We start from the raw sequence: 13,787 nt of genomic DNA, 5'->3' as shown, positions 1-13,787 counted from the left end.
CTTCTGTAGTTGTTATTCACCAAAAGCTGGATGTTCAGTACCTTAACCATCCATCATTTGCTCAGTGATGAGCCTGTACCTCTCACTTTGGGCTTTCTCATTGTGCTCCATGTTTGTTGCCTCTAGAGCTGCTGGATCCTGCTCCACCCAACAGAGGCGACTTGGCTGCCTTTTACTGGGTGCTATAGGGAAATGCAGACTCCCAAGTAGTACAGCTTTGTGGAGATACCTGACTCCTGCAAGAGCAGGGAAGCATCTGAGTGCATTAAAAAAAAAAAGCCCATGGGAGTGGCTTGTCTTTCCCCTGTGAGGTGGTCTTTCCCCTTTGCTCCTTCAGCCAACCCCTGGAAGTCTGTTAGAGGCTCTGAACCCTTGTCATCTTCTGTGTTCTTCAGCACCTGCTCTTGCATAGGTCCCTGTGTGGAATGCTATCCCTAAACTCCTTTACTTCTCTGTGGACCTGTTTTCACATAAACGGCCAATGCAAGTGTTCACAACCTTGTGGAGGCCCAGTTGCAGGAGGCTGGCACCCCTGTCCCATCTGTTCCCATCCCTGTCGTCCCATGTCTCTGGATGGGTGTTGCTGCACCATTTCAGCATTTGGGCAAAGGCATGGGGAAGCAAGGGCTTTCTGTAAAAACCAGTTTTGACATTTCTCCAGGGAACAAGGCAAAAGCAAACTTCTTTCGTTCCTGGGCTTCTTTTGAAATAATTGTGGTCACAGAGAAATAGTAATAGAAACAGTAATGGCAAGGAAGATATAAGAGTGAACACTTTCCTATAGCTTTTCTACTAAGTGTGAGCTTTCCAGAAATCCCCAGAGAAGAATAAGCAGACACAGAGCTTGCACAGGAGGATAAAGCACAAGAGACAGAAAATTCGACAAAGGCCAGTGTCCACAGAATCAGAGTGGTTTTCCAGGACACTAAAGCAAAGCATGTCAAGGCCCTATCTCTCCCTGGCAGTAATGCACCAGAGAAACGTGCCATGTCACCAGAAGATTTCCATTTTAATATTAGTGCAGGGATAGCGCATCACGATTAAATTAGAGTCAGGTGCGTTTTCTGGTAACCATGATATCCAGAGGAGGGATTGAAAATGGAGCTGCTCAAAGATAACCTGCCTCTGAGCTAAGTTATTTCATGGATCTCCCAGGAGAGGACACTTTGCTGATAAGGCTTTGCTACTGAGGGAAGGCCTCTGAAGCCCTCTGATGAGAAGATAAGTCAGACTGTGGTTATAGAAGAGGAAATGAAACGAGCATGCAGCTAGCCAGGCAGTGACGTGCTGGGATGTCCTGCCTCCAATGCCCGGGTGTCTCAGGAGTGAAGGCTCTGGCGCTTAGGAGTGTTGGCTCTAGAATGGACAGCTTCCACCTGCTGGACTGCCACGACACTGTCTTCTCCATGACAGGTGTTTGCAGTGCACTTGGCCATTGTGTTGGTGCCATGCCCGTCTGGTGGTGACAGTGTGGGCCCTGAAGCCTTTTGGGTATAGTGGCTATAGTTTGGGGGGCAGAGCAGTGCTGGGTGGCAGCACCCCATCGTGTTTTGGAACCAGCTAAGCTGTTGTGATCACAATGGTGACTGCCCTGCCCGGTCTGGAGGGTTTCCTTGAACAACACACAGATCTTGGCCACATTGCTATTATCTTCCTTTTCCTCACTCCCAGATATGATAAGAGGGATGGTATTGATACTCATGTACCTCTGAGACCTTCTTCATAATTATTTCCCTTCTGACATTTTCTGTGAAAATATTCAACCACATAGTAACATGGAAAGAACACTCAGATACCCACCATCTAGACTCTGCCATTAACTTTTTGCTATATTTACAACATTTTTATTTTTGCTATGGTAAAATCTCTTCACGATTCTCCCATGATATGTTCCTTTAAAAAAAAAAAAAAGGAAACCCCAGCCGTATTCCTCCCATGTCTCAGATGGAAACATGGAGGGGAATATAATGCAGAAGAGCATCTTAGTGAAACTGAGGCAAGAATCTAGATGTCCTGAGATTAGGGTAGGTCAAGGTAAAGGAAAGATTCCTGGAGTGGGAACTTGAAGGTGAGGGATTCCAAGCCAGGCTCTGCTGCTGAAAATCCTGCATACCTAAACAGATCACCTTCATTCTACCAGGACAGTCCTAATGCTGACCTTGGACTACATGCTGCCTATAGTATAGTCCACAAGGCAGGAACTAGACACGTAGCCTGGGACCTTTGGCAGATTGTTGGCCTAGATTCTGAGCTATTGGTTTCTTGTTTTGGAAGTGGGGATAACAATACCCACTTTACAAAGCTCTTATAAGATTAAGTTGAATCTTGAGATGCTACAAAATGCCCCAGGCAATGCCAGGCTTGAGGTAGGCATGCGCAGGGTTGCACATATTATGAATACAAATGCGCGTATACCTTTGTACGGTGTCCAGCACGTAGTGGCCACAGAGGGTCCATTCTGCTGCTGAAGGGACAGCGGTATTGCATTTAGAAACGTAGCAGTAACAATAACACTAGTTATCGTAGAGTTCAGTAAACCCGAACCAAAGACAAAAAGAGCCAGAGAGAAAAGAATTTCTCGGCTCACACCCGGAGCATCCTGTGCATGCATCTGTAGAAAGAGCCCTTATGTTTGCCTCTGCAGATGAGAATTTTCTGGTTTATTGCTTCTCATAAAAGATTGAAGCTGCAAGAGCGCTGTCCCCTGTGGCCCTTTGAAGGCTTAGGGGCAACATCGCTGTATAGGACATGATTATTGGAGCTCTGCCCTCCCATGGGGTGGCCACCTCTGGCATGGATGGACACATTCCCCTTACTCAGTGACTTCCTGTTTGTCATCTGGCGGTAGCAGCAGCTCACGCCTGTCATCGGAGGGAATGGGATGAGCTCGGGTCACAGATGTGGTGTGTTCCTGATTGAGCACCAAATCAGAGTGGCCCTGCAAACAGGCAAGGGCAGGGAAAGGCTTTCTACAGCACTTCAGAAGCCCCCAACCCCTCATGAGGCTCTCATCACATGCTGCTGGCTCCTCAGAAATTAGATGACACCATTCACAGCACCTTTCATGGCTTCACTGAACTTTTCTGAGGCAAGGAATCCTTCTGGAGCAATGGGAATTTGTTCCAGGGGCTCCTCATCCTTTTATCCAGCGTCCTGTCTACTGCTGTTTCGAGCTGAGAGACCACACTGCTGACTGTTAGATTCTCATGATGGGCGACAAGGGAATGACAGATGCTACCAGTTTCTCTATGGTGGTTTCACCTGATGGATAATGGATCCCCGAGAAGGGAGGAGGGACTTTGTGATGAGCTTTCACTGCTTTTATTAGGAAGCTTTGTGTCTAGGTGGGCTAATGTATGGACATTCACTTATGTGTAGGGCCAACGTCCAGCAAGAAGTTCATGCAGTGGTAAGGTCATGTAGGTTAGAAAGTTGCACAGCTGAGGTTTGGACCAAAGTTTGATGTTTCTCATGGCAGCACTCATTATCTTCTTAACGAAAGGATTAATCTGATACATCAGTCATGACACTTCATGCTGTCAGATACAAAAAATTCAAAACACCTAACACATTGGGCATTTTTCAGACGGTGTTTCTGTAGGTTTCTGTAGGTGGGCCTGACAGTGGACCAGTGATGTTGTAGGGACTCACTTTTTCCCCCTCTCTTTTCCTCCCTTCCTTATGTGAGCTTCATCCCAAGGCCAGCTTCTCCGATGGTGGCAAAATGGCTGCAGAGGTTCCAGGAATTCTTTACTCAGAAGGAGAGAGAAATACGACATCAGCTTCTCTCTCTGGAGAGGGAGACTCCTTCCTTCCCAGAAGCTGCTGGCAAACCTTCCCTCACATCTCACTGACCTGAATAAGGCCACTTGCTACTCCTGAACCAATCTTTTTTGGCTGTGGGCCCAGCCCTGGAGATGAGGTGGGGTCAAGCTACGCCTTCTCCAAAACTTGATGCTGCTACACAGTGGGGAAGAGTGGAGGGGTCTTGAGAAAAGAACCACAATGTCCATGACATCTACCATAAGAGACATGTACTAACCTCATCCACTGTGTCTGTGACTCTTCTCCATTTCAGTGCCCAATCATCCTTCTGCCAGGGAGTGACTCATATGTGATTCCAGGGGTGATGGGCAGGCTCATCCTGCAGTTCCCAGAGTCCTTCATTCCATCGCTGCTTCTCAGTCTGTGCGTGTATGTGTGTCCTTTTGTTGCCCTCCTGTTGCCCTCCTGCCTCTTGTTTTCTACTTCCTTCACTTTCAGAAGCAATGGAAGAGGCCCTTTCTTTTCTTGATTTCTTTCTGACGCCTTGTCAAAGGGCTTACTGACCTTGACTGCTGCTCGTAGCTGTGATGGACAGGGTCTCTTTCAGCATTTGGGATGGAAGGGCCTAATGTGGCTTTGGGAGAGAGAGCATGGGCTGGAGGGAAGGGCATAGACAGGCATGCATGGAGCAAACTGCACAGAGCACGATGAAGAGTCACATGACCGATCCTAATTACTGAATCTTGGTTGTAGTTTTCAGCGATTCTTCTCAACGGGAAGTTATTGACAGCCTGCTTTTGTCAGGACTCTAGAAAATAAACAAAGCCTCATTTAGGTAAATACCAAATTCATAGAAGTACCCTTGGCAGGTTTCACTGGGGCAAGGGACATGTTGCTCTCTGGCTGGAAGGTGAGAAGCAGTCCTGCCCATTGCTCATGTAGCAGGTGGTGGCCTGAAAGGTCCTATACGTGTCAACTTATCCTGGTCTGACCATTCACGTACTTTCTTCCCATCTTCCCTTTCCTGGTGCTGGATCTCGGACTTGGGACTGAAACCTGAGAGGGAATGGATCCTATCTTTCTTTCCACTCAACCTTGTTTCTCTCTGATGGCTGGCTTCAGTTTCCAGCTTGGAAAGTGGCAAGTGGTGGGCCAAAGAGTAGGAAAAAGTGAGAAGAACCAAGTGGCTTTGTGCTTAAATGAAAACTGCACTGCCTGTCCTCTCTTTGGCCCTGTCCTTCTCATTGTGAAACATCAAGAGGATATTTTAGTTCTGGCGTCAGGTTCCCTGGTGAGAGAAGAGAGAAGAAAAGGAAAACTTTATTGGAAAATATACACATCTGTGGCTCTATCTTCCTACTTGCTTTAAGAGGCATTCTTTCCAAGATGAGGCCAAGGTTACCTTTGGTAGCTGACATCATTTGATGTCCCCTGAGACACCCCTCAGCTCTTCTGGGGTTCTGGCTGCAGCCATGGTGGGCAGTTTGGTGTGAGTTCAGACTTTTAAAAGTTGCAGTGGCTCTCAAGCATAGCCCAGGGCCTTTCCCAGTAGGTAGGAGCTGGTTTGGTACACTCAAAAGTGCAGCCCAGAATTTGGGGGGTTCATGCTCCTGGGCAACCCTCAACTAGTGGGCTGTAGGAACCATGGCCCTCTTCATTCAGGTAGGCATCCTGGATACATCTCTGAGCTTCCAGGGGGTTTGTGCCCTAGTTGCCAACAGAAGCAACTTCCATAGTGAGTCTTTATGTATCTCATGTCCTTTTCCTTGTCTTGCGTTCCACTCTCCCTCACTCCTCCTACCTGGGATCACCTTCAGAGTAAACTACTTGCACCCAAGTCTTTGTCTCAGACTCAGCATTTGGAGAACCCAAACCAGGGCACCTCCCAACATGGTAGACACTGCATTACCATCTAAAGCATTGGACATTTGAAGCTTTTGTTTGTTTGATTGGGCCAACGTCTAGCCGTCATCTGGCCCAGGTTGGCAGGGTATTTGGAGGCTGGATACAGACTCTCTCTCTCCACTATCAGTGGCCAGCTTTCATCCCTTGCAGCCTATACTTGAACCCTTTATGCCCCAAAGCCATCTTAATTCCCATACAATTGCCTGGTGCTCTCATAGCTTTATTAGTTTGGTTCATAGAAGCCATTGGGAGGCTCTGTGTTTGTGGCAGGATGAAAGACATTTGTGCAGAGAAAAGAAAGAGCCCTCTGTTTGGCAGTGCACCCATAAGCATGGTGAGGATAAAGGCCAGGGAAGTTTGGGGACTGTCATGTGATAAAGATGTGGAGGTTCTAGTATTTTCTTCCCACTCTTCAATAAGTCATGTGGCCCATCTTCCTGGGGTGCTTGACTTTGAAGGATGGAGATAGATGTACCATGAGACCCTGTTGACCTTCAGTCAGATGACTCTACCCTAGATTTAAAAAGATCTAAACTTGGGGTGCCTGGCTGGCTCCATACTCAGTGGAATTGTGTGGCTCTTGATCTCGGGGTTGTGAGTTCAAGCCCCACATTGGGTGTAGAGATTGCTTAAAAAATAAAATCTTGAAAAAATATCCAAGCTCAAGAGACTTTAGAGGTTGGATCATTCATGCCTTTCAATTCTCAGATGCAGCAACTCAGATAAAGTGACTCAGCTTCTCCAGCAGCCCGGAGCTAGTTACAGAGCTGGAGCTAGGATCCCAAGTCACCAAATGCCCTAGATAGTGAATTCCTATGACCACAAGCCCTGGGGTCCTTGGAATAAACCCGCTTGCTTTATTTAGTAAGGCAGTGAAAGAAGATGGAGCTGTTTTGAAAAGAGAAAGCTCTGAAACCAGGTGCCCAGGGCCAGGTCTTTCAAGCCTTTCAGAGGAATCGGAAAATGGATCTGGGGAGGCAGACATGGGAGCAAGTGTCTTAGGCTGAATGGACAGCACTGTGGGGGCCAAAGCATCATCTCTGGCCGGGGCTCATGAGGTGTTCTGTGAGAGGCCTTTCTGGTCTTTGAGGATGTTGAGGGGTCCCTGCACCTCAGACTTCAGAGGTGGGAACTGTACTGTTGCACAGGCACACAACAACATTTGCGAACAAAATAGGAGGAGATGGTGCATGTGAGCCACCTGTTTATTTTATTTATTTAATTTTTAAAATGTTTATTTGAGAGAGAGAGAGCGAGCAAGCAAGAGAGAATGCACAAGCAGGTCGGGGGCAGAGAGAGAGGGAGATACAGAATCCGAAGCAGGCTCCAGGCTCTGAGCTGTCAGCTCAGAGCCTGACGTGGGGCTCAAACCCACAAACCATGAGATCATGACCTGAGCCGAAGTCAGATGCTTAACCGACTGAGCTACCCAGGGGCCCAAGCCACCTGTATAAATGCAGCATATCATGCATTGTGGGTCTGAGGTGGGCCCCGGATCTAGCAAGCTCCCAGGTGATGCTGATGTGGCTGGTACCAGGACCACTTTGAGTGGCAAGGCTGTAACGCGAACAGTTTTGTCCATGAACCTGGAAAACCTGAATTCTGGTTCAGATTTGCCACTAAGATTCCCAGCCTGTCATTTAAACATGACCCCCTAGTCGAGGGGCATGACCCCTGAGGGATGATATAGAATCCCCCGGGGATCTTTCCTGGGGATTTGCTGAATACTGTAGGCCCACCCATATGGTGGCTTGAGTGAAACACTAGGACACGGTGGCTGTCCAGCATCCTCTGAGTTCCAGGCCAGGCAGACACAGTGAAGACATACAAACAGGCTGGGTATGCCTGGAGCTTGTATACGGATTGGGGGTGGGAAGGAGCAATAAAGACAGGTTATGATTCTGTCTTTGATACATGCTCTAAAGGAGGAGAAGCTCCTTCTCTGGGAGCTTGTGGTGGAAGAGGTCCTGGAAGATCAGGGAAGGCTTCCTGGAGGAAGGGCTTCCTTCTGGAAGCTGTGGGAGGCTCAGAGTCTCACAACCAGACTTGCCTTCTTTTGCCACGGCAGAGTCTGTATTTGGGGCCAGTTTGGACGCTTGGCTCATGCCTTTGGGTTGAGGGCCTTGGGGCAAGGGACTGCCTGCACTCTTGCAGGGGCTCAGCCAGCTTCTGTGAGCCTGGGGGGAGTGAGTGGGCTGGGGCTGGCTGTGTAGGGGTTGATGTCAGGAAGGCGAGATGCAGCAGTAGCGGAGACTTTGTAGGGGAGTAGAGAGATAGCTAGGCCCTCCTTTTTCCCTCCTGTGGGTGGGCAGTGAGACCAGTCATTCTGATGCAGGACACGATCGACCACCATGGCATGGCCTGAAGCCCCACCAAGCTGTGTGCTCCCTGCCTTCTTTTTGCCACCCAAGGTTCTTGCTTTCCTGCACGCCTCGGTCTAGCAGGGGTGGGTAGGGACCAGTTCTCTGTGCCCTGCAGCCCCCTTGTGTGTGTTGTGCTGGGAGGACTGCCTCCAGGACATGGGAGCAGTGGCTCAGGCTCCAGTGTGCCCCATGAGAGCTTCTAGCTCTCCTCGGCCTGAGATCTGTGTTTCCAGCTAGCTCCCCAGGAGGTGCCCATGCTGCAGCTAAGCAACCACTCTGTGAAGGAGGGGAGACTGTCAGGAGACTGGGCATCAGCAGAAGTGCCTGCCTCAGTGGGGCAGGTGGTTCAGGGTTACCTTTGACCTTGGAGTGGAAGGGAGGCCTTTTGGAGGGACCAAAAGCCTTCAACTTTCAACTTTCCTCTTGAAGAGGTGTTGTGCCTCAGTGCTAGAAGGTTCAAATTCAGTGTGAAAACAGCAGTCTATGAATGCTGTACGTAGATGGAGTGCAGGAGAGGGGAGAACTTGACTCAGCCCACTGGGTTCTAAGAGTCCCCCACCCACCGGACAGCACGTGTGAGCAGCTAGAGAGACATTTAAGCAGAATGTGTGGCCTCCCCGCAGCGGCGAGGTCTCTGGATCTGCCCTTCTCTGTCTTTTCTGGAAGCTTTGAGGCAATGGAGAAGACCCAATGTACAGCTCATTCAGCCTCTGGCTTCTTCCTCTCCTGGTGGTTTTGGAGAGCTCGCAACCTCTCCACAGTGTGTGTTCCTTTCCAAGGACCAAGAACAGTGCAGAGACACTCTCTTTCAGCTGGAAAATCCATGTGAAAATCCACGTGCAGAAAGCCAGAGCCTCCCTTGCTGCCTCTTTACTCACAGAGGGTGAGAAGTACCAGGCTCACTCTCAAGAGACTCTAGGGGTGGAGGGTGCTGCTGGGGGTGGGCAGATGCACCCCTGTTCACCAAGTCTGCAGAAGGCGGTCTGCTGGCTGCGGGCTTATGCAAACCTGACCTCCGACCCTGAGGTGAAGACCCGGGGCGCAGAGAGTGGAGACAGCTGTGTAAACTTCAGGGTGGGGTATTTATAGCCTTGGTGAGGAGCGCTGAGCCAGCCTAGAGAGCCAGAGACAGTCCCTGTGGTCATCGGCTCCGTCTCTTGTTCTCTTAAGTGAGTTTCTGTATATTATTTCTTCATTGTTGCATTAGGCATTCTGAGACTCTGTTTCCCCATCTGCAAATGAGGGGCTATTGCCCTGATCCTCTGGGTGTTTCAGAGTGGTGGCTCCCTCCATCCCAGTTTCAAGAAGAAATGCAGTATTCCAGTTTTGGGGGAGGGGAGACTTAACATGGCCTCTCAAAGTGAATGTGCTGACCCCTGGAGGCCAAGTCCCCTAGGCTCCTGGAGCTCTGGGAAAGGTGGAATGGTCATACCTGGGCTTTGGAGTCAGATCTGGGGTTGATTCTGGCTTGGCCACTTAGCCCCATCAGCAACAGCAGTAAGACAGCAGAAATGCCCTGTGAGAGCATGGAGTGGCTTGGTGCATAGGCAAGGGGCATGCAGGATGATCATGATGCTGTTGCAGCAGACATGCCCATCTGCTGCTTGTCCCTGTGTCTCAGAGAGCAGACGGCCACACCCCTCTGAGGGGCCTGGGGCCGGTATTTGGGAAGGGTGGAAACCCTGTGGGACAAGGGGACACACAAGAGAAAGTGTGTTAATCTTAGAGTGAAGGCCGGGATCTGGGGCACCCAAGGAAACCCATTCTTGGTGTCAGAAAACCTTGGGTTCTCCCAGCCCCAGTCCCAGGAGGAAGAAGGGGTGGGGGAAGACAGAGAAAGACAGAGGGGGGTTGGTGAGAGCAGGAGAGGGTGAGCACACAGCTCTGTAATGGAAACTTGGCACCCAGCCTCCACTTCTTTCCTTCCTTAGTGCATGTGGCTTGAGCCTCGGATTGAGAACTTCCCCTTTCAGCAGGCACCCCACGCTATCTCCGTGGCCCCCTCCTGTCCCCCCTTCTCAGAGCCTGCAGTCATACATGCTGCCTCTGCTGGTGACATATGACATGTGAGCCATCTGCCTCCCTCCTCACACGCCCCCTGCCCTCCACCCCCTGACTAATTAGGCCAACATGCAACTTCCAGGCCCTGGCAGATGAGGAGCCAAGAATGCGGTGGACAGGCGCCAAGTGTTTTTGTTGACATTGCTCAAGTGTAGCTTTGTGGAGCAGCCTCTGCCCTAGCAGCGAAGTCTAAGGAAGCCGGAGATGAGTGAAGGGAGAGCAGTGAGAAACCAACTGTGGGTGCTGCTCCCAATCCCCTGTGCCCTCCCCGTGGCCCACCCTCTGTCCCTCCTCCTAAATCCGAGAATAGAGCCCTCCATGTCATGACCGATGGGACCGGCTTAGTCTGTAAGAAAAACACACTGGGCAGAGCATCATGTGTTCACTAGGGTTTTTGGAACTATTTTCAGTTTGTGATCGTTTCATGCTGTGTGTGCCCCATTGCTGTTCCTAATTGTTTCTGAGGAAACAACCTTCCTGGAAGGCGGTTTAGTGAGACTATTTTCACCCCTAACCTCTTATAAGGTGCAGGCTGCATTGTTGATCTACCTTGCCATAGCTGAATACCAGATGGATTTCATCCTCTCCAGGGATCTACCAAGAATGTGGCCATTGGGTCACTAGGCCTGGGTTCAGATCCCCATTCGACTCCTCCTTGCTTGTGACCCTGGGAGAGTCTTTCAACCTTTTTGTGCTTTGGCTTCCTTATTTGCAAATCAAGCTAATAGTTAAAAATAAGACTTGTTAAGTAAGATGAAACATGGGTGGAATAGAAAGTTCTTCGTGCATAATAGACCCTCAATAAGTGGAAGCCATAATAACTATTAAATGGTAGTTGATGTGGCTGGCTATGGATAGGTTCTGATTTTAGGAAAATCTCTTCTACCCTGACATATTAACTCCCAAGGCAAGTCGACCCCAGCACCAACTGCCCTTTCCTACCTCACCAGGATTTCATGAGGACAAATGGAATGGGGTATAATATTGCCACACTTGGTTCTCCATGGAGAGTGAGTGAATGCAGTGCTTACTTTCGTCTCTCTGATTTTCTCAGACTCTGGTGTCTGCATTGGTTGATCAGTGGTTAGTGGTCAAATATATTTTTGTTGAGATAAAAATTTGTAGGTTTTGGAATCCAGAGGTGCTGCCTTAATAGTCTCTAATGCCTGAAGATATTGAATCATTATGTAAAAAAAAATCCTCTAATTTTCTGCTACAATAGCTGGCTTTATTTTTATATCTCTTAATTGGTATCAGCTTTTCTTTCAGAATTACAGAACCATGGAAACTTGGCCTAAGAAATAACTTTGGAAGTCATTGGAAGGGACACTTGCTTCTTTGCAAATCTTTGGAGTTTTCCTAAACATTAGGATTGTAGTACCACAAAATACTTTTCTTTGACCCAGATTATGAAACAGCAGAATGGCCAGTCTGTTTGTCCCTAGCACCACTCTATCTTTGGATCTCATGCAGACTGGAAGATGCCATTGTTGCCCTGCCCATATCTCTTTGTTCTTACCTCTTCGGTGCACACTGGCACTGCTTAACTTTCAGCACCTCCCTCTCATTGTCTAAGGTCTTCTTCTGGACACTAGAGCCCACCTTGGACACCCATGTGGCAGGTTAGAAATGCCAGGGAATTCATGTCCCCTGGAAATAGCCTTCAACCAATGGCAGATCAGGAATGGGTGGATACATACCTAAACTTCCTCACCCCTTGAGTGTCTGAGATACCTGTCTGCCCTGACCCCCAGAGCTTTCCAGGGGAGCCAAGCTTTAGTTAACTCATTTTGGCAATTGGCTTGAAGCGTACCCTTTGTTGGCTGGCTCCTCTTACCTGTCCCATGTCCCTGTTCCCCCCAGGTGCTTCCTGGGATCATCTCCATCCCCCAGAGAAAACACGAGCGTTCAAATCCTTGTCTTGGGCTGCTTGTGTGGAAACCCAGCCTGAGACAAATGGGATGTCTTTCTCCACACTTTTAGATCATTTGTGACAATATGGTGCTATATTCACATTTCAGGGTTGATTGTTGGATTTTCAGACCACTGACCTTGTTTCTTTATGAGTTTTTGAAAATATTTTTCTCTGCATCTCACTATTCTTAATCCTAAGAATTAACTGTTGAGATTAACCAGAGTACACAAATGTCTTGCTTTCACCTTGAATTATCTTTGGTATTGCTCTCTCAGTTTTGACTAAACTAATATCTGTGGCCTCCATGTATGCTTTTGCATTTCAGAATCTAAACATTGTTTATTCTAGTTTGGCTCCACATTGTACATTTTTTATGTGAATATGCCTAGTGGCTGTTCTGACTAATATGCATAAGTCATAATGAGATATCTTGATAATTTTAAATTTGAGAGCAGATTCCATTTGAGGAAGATCTCAGTGCATGAGCTGTTGGTATTATGTGTGTCCTGTGGCTTAGGTGAGATGCCTACAAGCATTGCGATTTCCAGAAACTTCCATGAGTCTTACTTTATCCATATTCAAAGTGGTAATGGTTATTTCAACACATATACCGAGCATCTCCTCAGAACCAGGAGTGATTGGGTGTTAGAGAGGCAATAGTGGACAAAGTGGACAATATCCCTGCTCCCTCTTTCTTTCCTAAGTGGTGTTGTGAGGTTCAAATTCAGTAATGAAGGTGAAATCATTTGGGAAACTAAAATCACCATGGAAATAGAGGAATGGGTATGATGACCTAGCTCTTCATTGATCATTTCAGAACACCATACTGATGTGGCTAGGTGCGATGTACCCTGTGGCCTTTCATGAACACCACATGACCCATGATCCTTATCTTGTACTTAGATCCATTTTCTGACCACAGCAACTCTGGACACTTAAGAGGTGGCCATTGCCTCATGCCACATCTTTCTTTAGTGCTAAGCCACCAGAAAGACCATCTTTGCTTGATGTTTCCACCTTCCAGTGGCTCTCTGATGTCCAGCTCTGTTGTGTCTTTGCCTTTGTCTTACTTGAATTGTCCATAGTGGTCAAGGCATTGGCCACTCTTGAAATTCTCTTTCTGCTGACCTTGCTTTATACCATTCCCCTTCCTCTTTCCTTTCATGATTCATTGCTGAATTCTTTTACTTTCCTTGCACTCTGAAGCAATGTTGAGTTCTCCATAACTTCTTCTCTTCTCTTCCCTTCCCTTCCCTTCCCTTCCCTTCCCTTCCCTTCCCTTCCCTTCCCTTCCCTTCCCTTCTCTTCCCTCCCCCTTCCAGAAGGCCCCAGACATCATGTCTCATACTCTTCCCTGTTTGCTTATGACTCTCTAGATGCTCTCTGTTGCTTAGCTCTTTCCCCTGAGGTATCCCCACCCACATGCATACAGGCAGCTTACCTCCCTTTCCATGTTCCACAGACACTTCAAGCTCAACAAGTCTTTAACAAAACGTGCTCCATTCTCCCCTCTGATGTGCCCTTCATCATCCATCCTTTCTCCTGGCATGTTGGTCCCTATAGTCATGTCGGCTGGAGGCCTCAACACTATTAGCCTGCTCATCCCATCACGCATTCAGTGGTTCACTGTTTTCACATCTGTGCTTTCATCTGTGTATTCACTGGCCTAGACCCTGGGGACATCGACATGGTCCCCTATCTTGGACAACCCTCCAGAAGCAGATCCTGGGGAAGTGTTCAGTTGCAGTAGCTTTATTTCAGAAGTGGCTCAAGGAAAT

General features: G+C 48.4%; 1 protein-coding gene across 2 annotated transcripts in view; it reads left to right on the top strand.

The window, feature by feature from the left end:
- SLC24A3 (solute carrier family 24 member 3) overlaps positions 1-13,787 on the top strand; it is a 488,983-nt gene that overhangs the window by 49,535 nt on the left and 425,661 nt on the right. The window lies entirely within an intron of this gene.

The sequence above is a fragment of the Neofelis nebulosa genome, chromosome 9 (assembly GCF_028018385.1).
Source record: "Neofelis nebulosa isolate mNeoNeb1 chromosome 9, mNeoNeb1.pri, whole genome shotgun sequence".
In the NCBI taxonomy this organism is placed as follows: domain Eukaryota; kingdom Metazoa; phylum Chordata; class Mammalia; order Carnivora; family Felidae; genus Neofelis; species Neofelis nebulosa.
Note: the sequence above shows the minus strand (reverse complement) of the source record. Positions and strands in the feature narration are given on the sequence as shown.